This window comes from Giraffa tippelskirchi, chromosome 4 (genome assembly GCF_054371585.1).
Source record: "Giraffa tippelskirchi isolate mGirTip1 chromosome 4, T2T-mGirTip1v1.2.pri, whole genome shotgun sequence".
Classification (NCBI taxonomy): Eukaryota; Metazoa; Chordata; class Mammalia; order Artiodactyla; family Giraffidae; genus Giraffa; species Giraffa tippelskirchi.
In genome coordinates this window covers 69,049,439-69,067,294 of record NC_137278.1, presented here as the reverse complement: position 1 = coordinate 69,067,294, position 17,856 = coordinate 69,049,439, and the positions used below count along the sequence as shown (strand labels likewise).

General features: G+C 36.9%; 1 protein-coding gene across 34 annotated transcripts in view; it reads right to left on the bottom strand.

The window, feature by feature from the left end:
* The window catches only part of NRXN1 (neurexin 1), a 1,199,463-nt gene that overhangs the window by 1,141,124 nt on the left and 40,483 nt on the right, over positions 1–17,856 (bottom strand). The gene's annotated exons all lie outside the window — the stretch shown is intronic.

The following is a 17,856-nucleotide window of genomic DNA, read 5'->3' as shown; positions in this document are numbered from 1 at the left end:
AGCAAATTTTCATAGCATACAAATTTACATGATCTGTATCACTGTTTTTAATATCAGCACAATATGCTATTTATGACCATACCATGTTCAAGTTAAAAAATCCTTCACTGGACATTTAGTTTCTTTCCTTCTAACTTCTGACACTGTAAATAAAGATGGGATGAACATCTAATTACTATAATTTGCATATCCTTCTAACTGTTTTGAGTACAATGCTTGGCTGATACAGGTTGTCAATATGTATTTGTTGCATGAACGATTGGATGGATGAATAAAGTAAGAAGTATGGGTTTCAAAAATATCAATTTTAGAGACATGTCTGGTTGACATTCTAATTTTGAGTCAAGTCACTTCATACATTGTTGTGCTTTTCCCTTGGAATTATGATACAGAGAAAACATGAAGAATTGTTAAATGACTTTCACATTTAACATGCATCAACAGATACTTCTTAATATGTGGGACCTGGTGGATCCTATCAGTAACATTCTGTGTGAAATAATGCACCCAGTCTATGTTTGGTTAGAGTAGAGAAAGTAAAGTGTAAATTTTGAACTCACCCTGTAATTTTCCTTTTATTTCCACATAGAATATCTGCAGTTACAACTGGAATATATCTTTTGCAGCATAATTCAGAGGTTCCATACTCCTCTACTTTCCTAAATTTAATAAGCAGCTATTCATAGCATTATGGTAGTCATAATAAAAAGCTTGAAACAGCTAAAAACATATAACCTCATATAGCTGTCAGTGCGTTATGAGGTAATAAACAAAAAATAACACCAAATTTCCTCTTCATTATGAGAAATGACTATGTGGTTCATTCTCCAGCTGAGATAAACAGATGCAATATTTATACCAGCTGGAAGAAGACAGAACTTCTCACCAATGGATGATGTGACAGCAGTTCTATCCCTATTCTCAGCAGTTTCCTCCTTGTTTAACAAACACCTTGGAAACTCTCCAGTTTTCAGGTATTCTCATCTTGGGATGGTGGCCAGTTATTCACAATGACATCAGAACTGGAGGCCAGATGTGCAACATACAAGAATTATTTTTTTGATTGCTTTATCATGACAGCAAAGGATATAATTTATATTATAAATTATTTCATAGCTGACAAAATTTACAAAAAATAAACTGAGCTTAAAACGATATGCACAAAATTATAGACCAAGTTGTACAGGCTTACTTCATAATTCAGTTATATCTAGCAATGAACTTTATTCAACTCACAGACCCCATGCATTTTCACTGAGTACACTGCACAAGATCTCACAAGGAGGGGATTTTATTGAGCTAATGAGAAGCTACTCTGTAAACAACCAAAACTACCCCCGACTTGAATATACTCAGTAACATTTTCCTATATCATTTATTTCTTAACTATACATTTTCCTAAAAAGTAGGGGGAGAGATGAAAAATAAATACTAGTTTCAAGCATCTGCTTGTCCTGATTTTAAGAAAACTTGCCTCATGATAGGGAGCCAAACATTTTGAGAAATATCCGGTTTGTCTTTTCTAAATAACAGGAAAATCGCTAAATGTAATAAGAAAAGAGTTACCCAACAGCACAAATCACCCTATAATCCACTTGAAGCTAATTTTGCCTATTAATCTTTTAGCTTTTTTTTATTGTTATAATTTTACTAGAGCTGAAGTTCTTCAAGTTATGAAAAATCTGGTTAAATTTTTAAAATGTTGCCACAATCTGTTGAAGAGCGTTGTTATTTAATTTTCACCTTTTAAATAAGTGACAGATATTAACTGATTAGGAAAAGTGGTGGTAATAAAAATGGTAATGAATATCGTTGTAAGATATTAATAATTTAATAAAGCCAACTTCATTATAGAGCAAATTTAGAAGATAGAAGTAAATAAATGCATGCAAGAATTCATTTTCTTTATTGAGTCAAGATGATCCATAGATGCAAACATTATATGTTAAATATCACAATGGTGATATTTAGCAATTTATAAAATTGCCACATGAGAAAGTGACACTTATTAAACTTTTGTCCTAGAGAGTTTCTCAGTATTTTGCTATAAATATACTTATTTTATTTCTTTAATTTTTTTAAATTAATTTATTTATTTTAATTGGAGGCTAATTAACTGAGACCATATTTCCTACACATTTGTTCTGCAGGTTATACCCAGAGAGATTACTTTAGTAGATGTTTCTGCTGTCTTGTTTAACAAACTGCCTAAATACTTGTTTTTTTCATCAAGGTACAGACATCCAGAATGGTATCAAGCTGCATGTATGTAGTGCCAAGTTAAATTCCAAATGTAAGGTCTAAGCTTTTTTCTAGAGGTAGTTGCTGCTGCTGCTAAGTCGCTCAGTCATGTCCGACTCTTAGTGACCCCATGGACTGCAGCCTACCAAGCTCCTCTGTCCATGGGATTTTCCAGGCAAAAGTGCTGGAGTGGGTTGCCATTGCCTTCTTCTAGAGGTAGAAAACACCATAAAGGCAAGCCAGATTCTGAAATAAAATGTTTATTCCCCAAATTATAGGGCTTCCTAGGTGGCGCTGTTGTTTGTTGTTTTAGTCGCTAAGTCATGTCTGACTCTTTGTGACCCCATGGACTGTAGTCCACCCAGCTCCTCTATCCAAGGGATTTCCCATGCAAGAATACTGGAGTGGGCTGCCATTTCCTTCTCCAGGGGATCTTCCCAACCCACAGATCAAACCCGTGACTCTTGCATTGGCAGGCAGGTTCTTTACCACTGGGCCACCAGGGAAGCCCACTTGTTCGTTTACTCTATCCCTAAACCAAGGATGATTGTAGACTTACAGAAGTCTTTCAAGACCTAAATTTCTCGTCAATATGAAACAACAACATATCAAGAAAGTCCAGAACACCTGAGTTGATGCACTAAGTCACACATCTGCACCAGCAGAAAAGATCAGTGCCATGAGTCATTTAGCTTTTGCCTCTTTATTGAGAATCCTGAGAAAGTTAATCAGGAAAAATATGAGGCAGAAAAGATACCGCTCCTTCAGCCAATGCAGGAGACATAAGAGACACAGGTTCGATCCTTGGGTGGGGAAGATCCTCTGGAGGAGGGCATAGCAACCCACTCCAATATTCATGCTTGGAGAACCCCATGGACAGAGGGCCTTGGCAGCCTACAGTTCATGGGGTTGCAGAGTTGGACAAAACTGAAGTGACTTAGCACACATGCACATTTCCCCAAATTATAAGAAATCTATGCAATTTATTCATTTTGAAAAATAGTCTCTTCAGTCATTTTTATTGTCTGATAATTTAGGTTTTTTAAAATTATGGGTTCTATTTTTGTCATAAGTACATTGGTGATGAACTGATCCAAAGGTTCTTAACCAAAAGAACAGTCTATGAAATAAATCCTTTGAATTGCAATTCCTTTGCCAGCCTTTAGCTCAGAAATTAAGAAAGGAAATGACAACCACCAATGAAGGGATTCCAGAGTTGAGTATGGATTTTCTCCTAGTGACAAGTATTTGTATAAGCCCAAAGCCTAATAATTATTTCAGGAGGAATCTTGAAAATAATTAATATAGATTATTTTAATCTTGGAATCTCAAAGAATATTTGAGCTTCCATCATTCATCTCAGTTTTTTATAGAATCAACTCCAATTTCATCCTGCATGGGGAGAGAATTAAAACACAAATCTTGAAATAACAACTATCAAACAGGCAAAAGAGCCATGGAGAAAAAAAAAAACAGATTTATCTTTATCATTTATCCTTCTGACTTTCAAGTTGAAAGTTTGAATGTGTTTTCTAACAATGATTAGCTAAAAATCTTCCTTATAGTGATTTCTTATTCAAACTGCAAAAGGATTTCTGAAAAACAAATCAAGTTTACTTATTAGGTTCCAGAAATAAATTACTTTAGGTGACTCTGGTACTTTTAGTTTTATTGATGAAAAGCCTGTCTTAATGATGCAAGTCATGCACTGAAACCATTCTCTTTTCACATTTCATCAATAGTTAATTTGGACTTCACAGCAAAATATTCACTGGATAACTGCTCTTAACCTTGGCTGTTTTAGGAATAATTCTAATCTGTCATCAAAAGAGGTATTTGATATTATTAATATTAATACAACACATTACATACAAGAGATACTTCATAGACAGCAGTTAATGTACAATAATTAAAATTTACCAGAAATCCCCTTTCCAGAACCAACTAGGAGCATTATTAACCCAATGGGCCATTCAGCATCTCATCTAGTTTTTGTTTTTTTCTTTCAATTTATTAAACTTGCTTTTGGACTAGAGAGAGGTTTAAGCAAGAAAAAAAATATAAAAACAATAAGAAATGTGTTAGTATTTCTCATATCTTCTTAATCACTTTAATATGTGCATAGTACTATCTTATTTTAAGCCATCCACTGATAAAACATTCCAAATTCAAAATTGTCTTATTTTTCCATTCAGCCTATTGGGTTTGCTCTTTTATAGTTTGTAGATACAAAATTATAATTCCCTGAAGGTTTCTCAGAGTCATCAATAATCTGTATTCTTCTCCAATTCATTTACTTATCCACTCATTCAGTCTTTCTTTCCACTTAAAAATCAAGATATGTTGGTCAGGGAGTTTTTCTACATAAGTCTACGCATTCACCAAATTACTAAAGCCATGTTTCACAATCAAAATTCGCTCTAACTCTGTTATATTGGAACTTCACATTTCCAAATCACAGGTAACATTTACTGATCATCTGTCCAGATATAGACACTTTGGCTTACACATTTTGCTATTTGATTAAATCCAAATGAATGTTCTGAAGTTTATGAATCCACGATTACCTGCCCAGTGAGAGTGCATAGAAGCTACTCTTTGCATTCAGAGGGATGAGGAATCCTTGTCACTTTCTCCTTGATAGCCTCTATGCGGCACTTCTACAGCTCAGGGAAGGTTTCTTCCCTGTTTAAAGGGAAGGATCAAGGATGCTTGATCAACATTTGTGTGTGTGTGCTTCTTAAAGAGCAGTTAAAAATCCCACCAATGACACCTGTCTGAGCCTTTTCTTACAATTAGAAACCTCTGATATTCCTATCCCTTTGAGTTCTGGGAACCTCCTCAGAAGACAATTAACAAATTGTTAGTAACTGCTGGTACTCCTAAGGAAAAGTTCCACATTTATTTGACTATACACATAATTCAGGGCACTTTATCACTGAGAGTAATGGGAAACCCCCCAAATGGAAAATATTCAGTTCAGTCGCCAGTCATGTCTGACTCTTTGCAACCCCATGGGCTGCAGCAAGCCAGGCTTCCTTGCCCATCATCAATTCCTGGAGCATATTCAAACTCATGTCCATCGAGTCAGTGATGCCATCCAACCATATCATCCTCTGTTGTCCCCTTCTCCTCCTGCCTTCAATCTTTCCCAGTATTGGGGTCTTTTCTAGTGAGTCACTTGTTTGCCATTAGGTGGCCAAAGGATAGGAGTTTCAGAATCAGTCCTTCCAATGAATACTCAGGATTGATATCCTTTAGGATAGACTGGTTGGATCTCCTTGCAGTCCAAAGGACTCTCAAGAGTCTTCTCCAACACCACAGTTCAAAAGCATCTATTCTTTAGTGCCCAGCTTTCTTTGCAGTCGAACTCTCACATCCATACATGACTACTGGAAAAACCATAGCTTTCACTAGATGGACCTTTGTTAGCAAAGTAATATCTCTGCTTTTTAATATGCTGTCTAGGTTGTTTATAACGTTTCTTCCAAGGAGCAAGCGTCTTTTAATTTCAGGGCTGCGGTCCCTATCTGCACTGATTTTGGAGCCTAAAAAAATAAAGTTTGTCACTGTTTCCATTGTTTCCCCATCTATTTGCCATGAAGTGATCAGACCAGACGCCATGACCTTAATTTTCTGAATGCTGAGTTTTAAGCCAACTTTTTGACTCTCCTCTTTCATTTTCATCAAGAGGCTCTTTAGGTCTTCTTCACTTTCTGCCATAAGGGTGGTGTCATCTACATATCTGAGATTATCGATATTTCTCCCGGCAATCTTGATTCCAGCTTGTGCTTCATCCAGCCTGGCATTTCACATGATGTACTCTGCACATAAGTTAAAGAAGCAGGGTGACAATATGCAAACTTGACGTACTCCTTTCCCTATTTGGAACCAGTCCATTGTTTCATGTCCGGTTCTAACTGTTGCTTCCTGACCTGGATACAGATTTCTCAGGAGGTAGGTCAGGTGGTCTGGTATTCCCACCTTTTTAAGAATTTTCCATAGTTTGTTGTGATCCACACAGTCAAAGGCTTTGGTGTAGTCAATAAACCAGAGGTAGATTTTTTCTGGAACTCTCTTGCTTTTTTGCTGATCCAGCAGATATTGGCAATTTGATCTCTGGTTCCTCTGCCTTTTCTAAAACCAGCTTGAACATCTGGAAGTTCACGGTTCACGTACTGCTGAAGCCTGGCTTGGAGAATTTTGAGCATTACTTTACTAGTGTGTGAGATGAGTGCAACTGTGCGGTAGTTTGAGCATTCTTTGGCATTGTCTTTCTTTGGGATTCGAACGAAAACTGACCTTTTCCAGTCCTGGGGCCACTGCTGAGTTTTCAAAATTTGCTGGCATATTGAATGCAGCACTTTCACAGCATCACCTTTGAGGATTTGAAATAGCTCAACTGGAATTCCATCACCTCCACTAGCTTTGTTCGTAGTGATGCTTCCTAAGGCCCACTTGACTTCACATTCCGGGATGTCTGGCTCTAGGTGAGTGATCACACCATCGTGATTATCTGGGTCGTGAAGATCTTTTTTGTACAGTTCTTCTGTGTATTCTTGCCACCTCTTCTTAATATCTTCTGCTTCTGTTAGGTCCATACCATTTCTGTCCTTTATCGAGCCTATCTTTGCATGAAACGTTCCTTTGGTATCTCTCATTTTCTTGAAGAGATCTCTAGTCTTTCCCAATCTGTTGTTTTCCTCTATTTCTTTGCACTGATCACTGAGGAAGGCTTTCTTATCTCTCCTTGCTATTCTTTGGAACTCTGCATTCAGATGGGAATATCTTTCCTTTTCTCCTTTGCTTTTTGCTTCTCTTCTCTTCCCAGCTATCTGTAAGGCCTCCTCAGACAGCCATTTTGCTTTTTTGCATGTCTTTTCCATGTACATAAACATGATGGTAAATATACAGAAAGACTTAAAAACTGGACTTCAAAATATTTTTAACACTTAGCTTTGTAGAGAGTAATGAGAAAAGTACAGGAGTGGTGGAAATTGTTCCCTCATCACTATGTTGGGATGAGTTGTGTTATTAATCTTTCAAAACAGCAATATACTTATATGGTTTGTATAATTTAAAAAAAGCATAAAGTTAAGTGGGCTAGATTATGACAGAGAAAGAGAACTATTTGAAAAAATTAAAATTTTAATCTTGTTATTTTCAGTGTTATCTTTCATTTTGCCATAATTTGATATTTTAATAATTCTTTATATGCTGATTACTACTAGACAAACAATTTACTATCAAATATGAAGGACCTTCTATTTAAACCATAAATATAGTTATACAGCATAAATTAAAAGTATTAAAAATAAAATAAAAATTACACCACACAAATCTAGGTGAGTTTTAAGTCATGGTTCTCATTTTCTTCTTCTGAAAATTCTCTCCCCATTACTCTGTGATAGTTTCAGGTTAGTGTACATAACTTCTTGTGATATGCATGCTCTTTTCCCCATATCCTGGAAGCAGATTTTGTGGTGACATACTTTGAACAATCAATGTTTTCAAAAGATCCTGTTATAAACTTAGAAAAATGAACAAATGAATCATCCCACTTGAGTATGTCTTACATTTATTTTAGGAAGCGGGAATCCAACTGAAAGAAAGACTCCAAACCCAGTCATCATGACCACTGAAGTACCTCCCCATTCTACATTCAATTCCTATGACTAACAAAGCTTCTGAGAGAGGATGCATATGCCTTGAGTTATTTTGGAATATATGCTTTTTGTTTGGTTGGAAGAGCTTGTCAATGAATCAATAAATAGTTAGGATCTGGGCATTTCTTTGGGGATTAATGGCTAGCTAAGTACAGCTGTATGAGACAAAGAACATTAACCCCAAATGGTCCCTGTCCACTTTGTGAAAGCCATAGAAAAGAAGTACTAAAAAACATAAACTAGATTTTTTGGACTTCATGCTAATGTTTTCTTAATAAGTATCTTTTGCAAGCAATAAAAAATGGACTGATTTTTTAAGCCATGGTCACTAAATCTATAGAATTCAGAAAATCCATAGGTCTAAATCTGGGTACCTGCTATCAAAATCATCACATGCTACTCAGATCTATACAGGGACCTGGGATAGTTCTCATCTAACAGGGCTTTATGGGATACAGATACTTCCATAAGGGTCAGTGATATTTCTAATATTCAGAAGATAAAAATAAACCAGTTCTAGGTTATGACGAACCTAGATAGCATATTTAAAAGCAGAGACATTACTTTGCCAACAAAGGTCCATCTAGTCAAAGCTATGGTTTTTCCAGTGGTCATGTATGGATGTGAGAGTTGGACGATGAAGAAAGCTGAGTGCTGAAGAATTGATGCTGTTGAACTGTGGTGTTGGAGAAGACTCTTGAGAGTCCCTTGGACTGCAAGGAGATCCAACCAGTCCATCCTAAAGGAGATCAGTCCTGGGTGTTCATTGGAAGGACTGATGTTGAAGCTGAAACTCCAGTACTTTGGCCACCTCCTGCAAAGAGTTGACTCATTGGAAAAGACCCTAATGCTGGGAAGGATTGAGGGCAGGAGGAGAAGGGGACGACAGAGGATGAGATGGTTGGATGGCATCACCGACTCAATGGACATGAGTTTGGGTAAACTCCGGGAGTTGGTGATGTACAGGGAGGCCTGGCGTGATGCAATTCATGGGGTCGCAAAGAGTCAGACACGACTGAGCGACTGAACTGAATTTATCACAAGAGTGTCATCTATTCCTTACATGTAATCTGCACACATCAATAAATATTTCTTCAGCTTTCTGAAATCAACCTAAATTTTTAATCATTCTCTTTTATAATGTTGGTCCCCATTTAACAACTCAACTGGTAAAATACCAGCTTGAAATATTGATAATATGTTTCTTTTGACAGAAACTATTTGCATTAATTTCCTCCCCAAAGGGACACTTGAGGTGAACAATATGGTTTCACGGCTCTTGTTACTATGACTAAGTGATCAAACAAGAGTGCCAGTCAAATGGTTCTTACCAAGGGACGGAATCTTTGGAAGATGAATGTCAGGGTACACTTGCTTTAGATCAAACTAAAAAGAAGCAAACAGCTTCATATCACCTTCCTTATTTCTTATTCTTCTTATGGTATGTAAACCAATACAATCACACTCTGTGTTGAGATGGGGCTTTCCTGATAACTCAGTTGGTAAAGAATCTGCCTGCAATGAGGAGACCTCAGTTTGATTCATGGGTCGGGAAGATCCTCTGGAGAAGGGATAGGCTACCCGCTCCAGTATTCTTGCCTTTCCCTCTGCCTCAGCTGGTAAAGAATCTGCCCACAATGCAGGAGACCCGGGTTCAATCCCTAGGTTGGGAAAATCCCCTGGAAAAGGGAAAGGCTACCCAATCTAGTATTCTGGCCTGGAGAATTCCATGGATTGTGTATAGTCATGGGGTCACAAAGAGTTGGACATGACTAAGCGACTTTCACTTTTTGTGTTGCAATACAATTCACTGAGCTAACTGGAATAATTCATTAAGTAGCAGCATATTATACAATAAAGGTCCATAAAGTGAATCAGAGTTTTAGCAGCAGCTATGTCTAATTTGTAAATCCTTTTGCCCTCATTTACTGACTATGTGAGCTTGCCTAAGTTATGTATCCTGCCTACACCTCAGTTTTCCCTTCTGCAAATGAGAATAACAATAGTATCTATTCCATTAGGTTGTTAGGAGAATTAAACTAGATTATCCGTGTAGATTCTTATCACAATGGCTGGTATACAGTAAGGACTCAACACACACATATTATTCCCATTAATATTTCTGTTGTACAAGTTTCCTATTTTTTGCTCTTCTTTATGATATCTACCCACCTTTCAATTTTTTATCCTATTTTTTTTGACCGTTCCTATCTTTTTTTTTCCCTTTCTCTTTCCCTTATTTTCCATTTTTTCAAAACAAAGGAACTCAGGTCCTCTGAGGAATTTTTTTTTTTCAATTCAATGTTTTAAAGATGTAAAGTTAGTTCTAAATTTTCCTAAATGGAGAGACTCTCAGTAAAACTTAAGCATCTCAGTAACAGAATATTCTGGAATTTATGAAGTTTCAATTTCAATGTTCCCAGAAAGTTACTGCTGACACAAGAAAGCAGGTTTTATTCTTAGATATTCCCAGATGGTGCAGTGGTAGAGAAGCTGCCTGCCAATGCAAAAGATGTGTGTTTGATCCCTGGGTCAAGAAGATCCCCTGGACAGGAAACAGCAACTCACTGCAGTATTCTTTCATGGAAAATTCCATGGAGGAGGAGCCTGGTGTGCTTACAGTCCATGGGGCCGCAAAGAGTTGGACATGACTGAGCAACTGAGCACATGCATTCAATATATGCATTCACCTCATTATCATGAGTACATTTAATATTTGAGTATTTGAATGGCGTTGCTAAAATTATTTTTGACATATAATTTACATACAGCAAAATACCCTTTTTAGGTATACAGATCTACGAATCTTGACAAATACTTACAACTGTGTTAACTACCAGTGCAGTCAAGATATAATTTCTATTCTTGCCCCACCAGACAGGTACCTGGCAACCAGCGATTATTTTCTGCTCTACTGTTTTGTCCAGAATATTATATAAATGGAATTAGAGTATTCAGGCTTTTGAGTTGACTTCTTTCACATAAAGTATGTTAGATCCATGTTGCTACATGTGTTATCATTTTGTTCTTCTGCTGCTGCATGTATGAAATGTATAGATGTACTCCTGTTCATTTATTCACTCATCAATTGATGGACATTTGGGTTGTTTTTATATTTTAAGTGATTATAAATAAAGTTACAACCAACACCCAGTGCAAGTTTTAATATTTGTAGCAGAGTAGGAGGTAGACATGTTTTCATCTGTCTTCACTAAATATCTAGAAATTCGAATGTTTGGTAGCATATTTACCTTTATTAGAAACTGTCAGTGTGTCTCCAAAGCAGTTTTATCCTCATTCCTACCAGCAATGCATGATAGTTTCAGTTGTTCCACATCCTTGTCAGCACTTGATATTGGCAAGGTATATTTTTAATATAATTTCAGCCACCCTAATAACAATGATGTGCTATCTGTGGCCTTAATTTATAGTTTTTAATAACTGATAGTATTGAGCATTCATAAATCTTCCTTAGAGAATTTTTTGTTCAAATATTTTGATCACTTTTAGATTTTGCTCATTGTCTTATTATTATTGAATTGCAAGATTTCTTTACATGTTCAGGATATACATTCATTATTAGACATAAATTTGCAAATATTTTTTCTACTTTTTTTTACTTTCTATTTCTTAATTATGTCTTTTGATGTCTACAGCTAAAATTTAATTTATTCGGAAGGTAAAATCTTTTTATTTAAATTATTACTTCACAGTAACTTTCCCCACATAAATGTCAATGAAAATTCATGGTCTTTTGGTTTACTATGCATTTAGCTCTTCTTACAATCACTTTTAAAATCTAGTTTCAAAAAATACACATAGTAAACAAGTCAAAGGCTCTGATGAATCCTTTGCCCCTTACTTTATATCTAAGGGAAAATACTTCCTTAAATGTTGTTTGCTTTGCAGAGGACACAGGGGAATTTCAGTGATTTTTTTTTTAATCAAAAAGAGATAGATTTCAACTTCTCTAATCTCTTTCCTTCATTCTTAATACCTTTCCAATTTGGATTTGAATGCACATTCTTCTCTGGATCCTATTAAATAATGTGATTTCTATTCTCTCAATTCAATAAGCCAACATCTTGCTAACTTACTTTTTCTCCCACCAGTTCTTCCCCAGATCACATGCTCACATGCCAGCCAAAGTGATGAAAATATCACAAAGAATAAGCTTTCCCAGGCTAACACTTCAACATTTCCAAATCCTTGCCTTTCTCTCTGGAATAAGTATAAATGGAGATAGCAGAGAATATAAGGGAAATATGCACTTTGGGAAATCCAATAGAACTGGATCTTTGTTCTGGATCTACCAATATGTGTTTGTTAATTGACTCTTTCCTTATGTATTCATTCATTCATTTAGCAAATACTTTCTGACCATCTGCTGTATGTACCATACTAGAAATTGGAAATAAAGTAGTCTATGAAACACATTTGGGCTTTCCAGGTGGCGCTACTGGTAAAGAACAAGCCTGCCAATGTAGTAGATATAAGAAATGTGGGTTAAGTCCCTGGGTTAGGAAGATCCCCTGGAGGAGGAATGGCAACCCACTCCAATATCCTTGCCTGGAGAATGCCTTGGACAAAGGAGCCTGGCCGGCTATAGTCCATGGAGTTGCAAAGAGCCACACACGACCGAAATGACTTTACATACACACACGAGTCAGATTTAGCTTTTTCCCTCAAATAAATGGCAGACTCTTTCTTGTACTGAAGTGTGTGTTAGTCACTCAGCCATGTCTGGCTCTTTGCAACCCCAAGGACTGTGGCCCTCCAGGCTCCTCTGTCCATGGGATTCTCCAGGCAGGAATACTGTTGTGGGTTGCCATTCCCTTCTCCAGGGGATCTTCACAACCCAGGGATCAAACCCGGGTCTCCAGCATTGTAAGTGGATTTGTTACCATCTGAGCCAAGGTTGTCCTGAGTAAGCTATAAACTTGCCTGCTTCATCCTTTTCTACTATAAATTGGGGAAATAAATTCTTAGCTCACATACTTCCTAAACATGATAACTAAGTGAACCATACCAAGACATACATACATATCTGTACTTTTGAAACAGTGAGGTGAATTGGATGCTCTTTTTTTACATTCCCTCATCCATCTTCTACACAGGATATCTCCTAAATAACTTGCCCCTAATGGTGAGAAGAAAAGTCTCACTGACATGGATGCTTAGGAGAATGGAGAGCTGTCTGCAACAGGTAGTGTAGGCAAATCGGCTTTCTGCTGCATTTTCTTGATAGATCATTCAAAGCTACAGTATTATTACAACAACTTCTGAATAAACCTTCAGCAGTTTCAACATATCTTCACTTCTACACTAATATTTTCTGTGTTTTCTCTAGTTTCCGTTCATCTATACATCCCCTTTGTAAGTGGGCTTTGCACATGTCAATGAAATCTCCACAATTCAAGAAAAAACGACTGGAAAATAGGACCAGAAAATAGTCTGACATTAACTACACACTAAATTTCCAGAAAACAGACTATCTAATATCTTGGGAATGTAATTCAAGAGGCACATTCTTTTGAGATAAAAACAGCTTTCACAATACAAAGTATTAAAAGACACCAATGCAATACAAGCTTCTAATTGTTAATACCATTCTCAGAACATCAGTTTCAATAAAGGATCCCTTTAGAATGCTTTTCCAACTGACGACTGCTCTGGAATTTCTGCTATTATTTTCCAGGCATTTTATCTACCGCTATTTACACCATAAATGGCCAAAAATAAGAAATCATATCAAAAGTGTACACATGTGAATCTGTCAGCCTAAAAGCCTAAGACTCAGTCCAAAAGACAACAAAATGAAACTTCAAAAGCTATCCAGTTTCTTTCCATATTCATAAGGTTCTGCCACTAAATCAATTGCGGGGGGAGTATGGTGGTGAATAAACCTGCTATCTCTATTCCAAAAGTCTCCTCAACCAAATGGTCAGCTTTTATTCTATATCCTTTAATCATAACTTGGTCAACCTCTGAATCCGATCCTTCAACCAAATAAGACCATTGAGTACCCAATGCCAGCAGGTACCCAGGGCAGATGCAAATACCCATCAAGATGATTGTTTTTTAATTTGTCTTATATTTCACACAGACACATATATATTCTCCAAATTCTAGCTAATATAACTAACGTTAATAAATTTATTGATAGCTAAAATTACATGTGATAACTTATCCTTCAGCCAACTACTAAAGAAGATATGAACACTACCTATACTTTATAGAAAACCAACTGAGGCATCAGGAAGTTAAATAAGCTTGTCCAAAGTCACACAAATAGCCAGGAATAGAAAGATTTAAACATAAACATTGTGTTCCCAAAGATTTCTTTAGCTATACATGACAGGACTTTAAAAAGTTAACTCCCTCATCATATAGCACACAGTAGGCATATAATAGTAAATGTCAACTGGCACATCAGTCAATCTGAAGGCCCCAAAACAGGTGTAATGTTTATAAAAAGCAGAGTTCACTGTAGCCAGAGCACTAACTATTATAAAAACAAACTGTTGGCTAGACCTAAAAGAAACCAGGTGCCAGATGAGAATGAAGGAAGAAGGTATAAAGACAGTCAGGACACTGGTTTAATAAGAAAGAAATTCAATATACTTTGCATCTCCTTCAATTTTTCTGTTTGGTGTACTCATCTAGGAACAACTCCAGGTGTTTGTTTTTTCTTTACTATAATTTTTTTATTTCACACAACCTAGAACTTTTCATGCTTCTTTAGAAGCACAGGATCAGGATGTTTTATGGGGATGATTATAAAATGGATGGACTATATTATTGAAGGCAAATGGGTCAATATAACATATGGGTTAAATACAACTAAATATCTTTGGAAGTTACTGATGAGCTAATAGGTACAGCAACATGAAATAAAATTTACCAAGTACATGATTTTATACAATATGTGAATTTTCCTATGGTCAAAAGCTACATACTAAGTCTTCTCAAATGACTTCTAAAATACCACAAAAGAACAGTCAAATATAGAGAACATAAAAAGAACAGGGAAAAAAGGTATCAAGGAACAGGAAAATTTTGAAATATTGATATATATATATATATAAAGAAATAAGTGTCTTCAAGTAGGGAAAGTTAAAATGTTGGGTATAGGAGAAAATAGCTGCATATAAATGGTTGTTGTTGATCAGTTGCTCAGTTGCGTCTGAATTTTTGCAGTCCCATGGACTGCAGCATGAAAGGCTTCCTTGTCCATCACCATCTCACAGAACTGACGCAAACTCATGTCCAACAAGTCAGTGATGCCATCCAAACATCTCATCCTCTGTTGTCCCCGTCTCCTCGCACCTTCAATCTTTCCCAGCATCAGGGTCTTTTTCAATGAGTCAGTTCTTTACATCATGCGACCAAAGTATTGGAGCTTCATCTTCAGCATCAGTCCTTTCAATGAATATTCAGGACTGATTTCCTTTAGGATGGACTGGTTAGATCTCCTTGCTGTCCAAGGGACTCCCAAGAGTATTCTCCAACACTACAGTTCAAAAGCATCAATTCCTCAGCACTCAGCTTTCTTTATGGTCCAACTCTCACATCCATACACGGCTACTGAAAAAACCATGGCCTTGACTAGACGGACATTTGTCAGCAAAGTAATGTCTCTGCTTTTAAATATGCTGTCTAGTTTTGTCATAGCTTTTATTCCAAGGAGCAAGTGTCTTTTAATTTCATGGCTAAGATCACCATCTGCAGTGATTTTGCAGCCCCAAAAAATAAAGTCTGTCACTGTTTCCATTGTTTCCCCATCTATTTGCCTTTAATGGTATAAAAATGAGAATGGAAACTCAAATAATGCATGCCATATGCATATTTATATGGTTAATCTTGAGCTCTTCCCACCACACATTGTCCCCAAGATTTTTCATCAATAAAAATATATACTACTAACTTGCTTCTTTATCTTCTATTTCAGTTTTGCTTTGATCCTTAGATTTGCTTTTTTGTTATTTTGTATTTTCATGAAGTCAGCCCTTGATACCTCCTTTTCATTAGTTAGTGGTTGAATTTTTGTTTCAATATAACTTTATTCTATTAATTAAGGCTTATTTCTCCAACTTGTCGTGACTATTCTGAATTCTCACACTATCATCCAAACCGTCAACCCTACAATAAAAAATGCCAGCACCACACTGCTCATGCTAGAATTTTTTTTTTCATTCTTAATAAAACGTGATGTAAGTAGAATACCAGGACATTTTTAGATTCTACATAAAGGAAATTTCCCAACATACTATTTACAAAGGATTCTTCACAAAAATAATTATGTATAGGATATCCTTTATTGGTCTCTATTCAAGCCATTCACTGGTAATAAAAAGGATTATGACTATGTTGAAAACGGAAACCCAAGCACTTTGCACATTTTTCTCATTGAATGGTAAATATTTTATCCTTCGACACCTATTTTCCTATCTTCACTATTATAACACATCTTTCCAGAACACCTATTTCAATTTCCAAAATATATATCAACAAAATCTAAATACCAGGTTTAAATTTTTGTTTACCATGTTCTCTGTGCCAGACATGGTTAAAAGCATTTTTTACTGTTCATTTACTGCCTCCTTTCAAGATAGGGATTGTCAATGTCTCTATGCACATGTGAGAAGACTAAGACTTACAGAGGTTAAACAGCATGATCACTGTCAGAGAACTGAACCTCAGTTCACTTCAGTCGCTCAGTCGTGTCTGACTCTTTGCCACCCCATGAACCACAGCACGCCAGGCCTCCCTGTCCATCACCAACTCCCGGAGTTTACCCAAACCCATGTCGATCAAGTCGGTGATGCCATCCAGCCATCTCATCCTCTGTCATCCCCTTCTCCTCCTGCCCCCAATCCTTCCCAGCATCAGGGTCTTTTCCAATGAGTCAGCTCTTCGCCATCAGGTGGCCAAAGTATTGGGGTTTCAGCTTCAACATCAGTCCTTCCAATGAACACCCAGGACTGATCTCCTTTAGGATGGACTGGTTGGATCTCCTTGCAGTCCAAGGGACTCTCAAGAGTCTTCTCCAACACCACAGTTCAAAAGCATCAATTCTTCGGTGCTCAGCTTTCTTTATAGTCCAACTCTCACATCCATACATGACCACTGGAAAAACCATAGCCTTGACTAGATGGACCTTTGTTGGTAAAGTAATGTCTCTGCTTTTTAATATGCTGTCGAGGCTGGTCATAACTTTCCTTCCAAGGAGTAAGCGTCTTTTAATTTCATGGCTGCAATCACCATCAGCAGTGATTTTGGAGCCCCCAAAAATAAAGTCTGACATTGTTTCCCCATCTATTTGCCATGAAGTAATGACACCAGATGCCATGATCTTAGTTTTTTGAATGTTGAGCTTTAAGCCAACTTTTTCACTTTCATCAAGAGGCTTTTTAGTTCCTGTACACTTTCTGCCATAAGGGTGGTGTCATCTGCATATCTGAGGCTATTGATTTTCTATGGGCAATCTTGATTCCAGCTTGTGCTTCCTCCAGCCCAGCATTTCTCATGATGTACTCTGCATATAATTTAAATAAGCAGGGTGACAATATACAGCCTCGATGTACTCCTTTTCCTATTTGGAACCACTCTGTTGTTCCATGTCCACTTCTAACTGTTGCTTCCTGACCTGCATACAGGTTTCTCAAGAGACAGGTCAGGTGGTCTGGTATTCCCATATCTTTCTGAATTTTCCACAGTTTATTGTGATCCACACAGTCAAAGGCTTTGGCATAGTCAATAAAGCAGAAATAGATGTTTTTCTGGAACTCTCTTGCTTTTTCGATGATCCAGTGGATGTTGGCAATTTGATCTCTGGTTCTTGTGCCTTTTCTAAAACCAGCTTGAACATCTGGAAGTTCACAGTTCATGTATTGCTGAAGCCTGGCTTGGAGGATTTTGAGCTGAACCTAGGCAGTATCAATTTAAA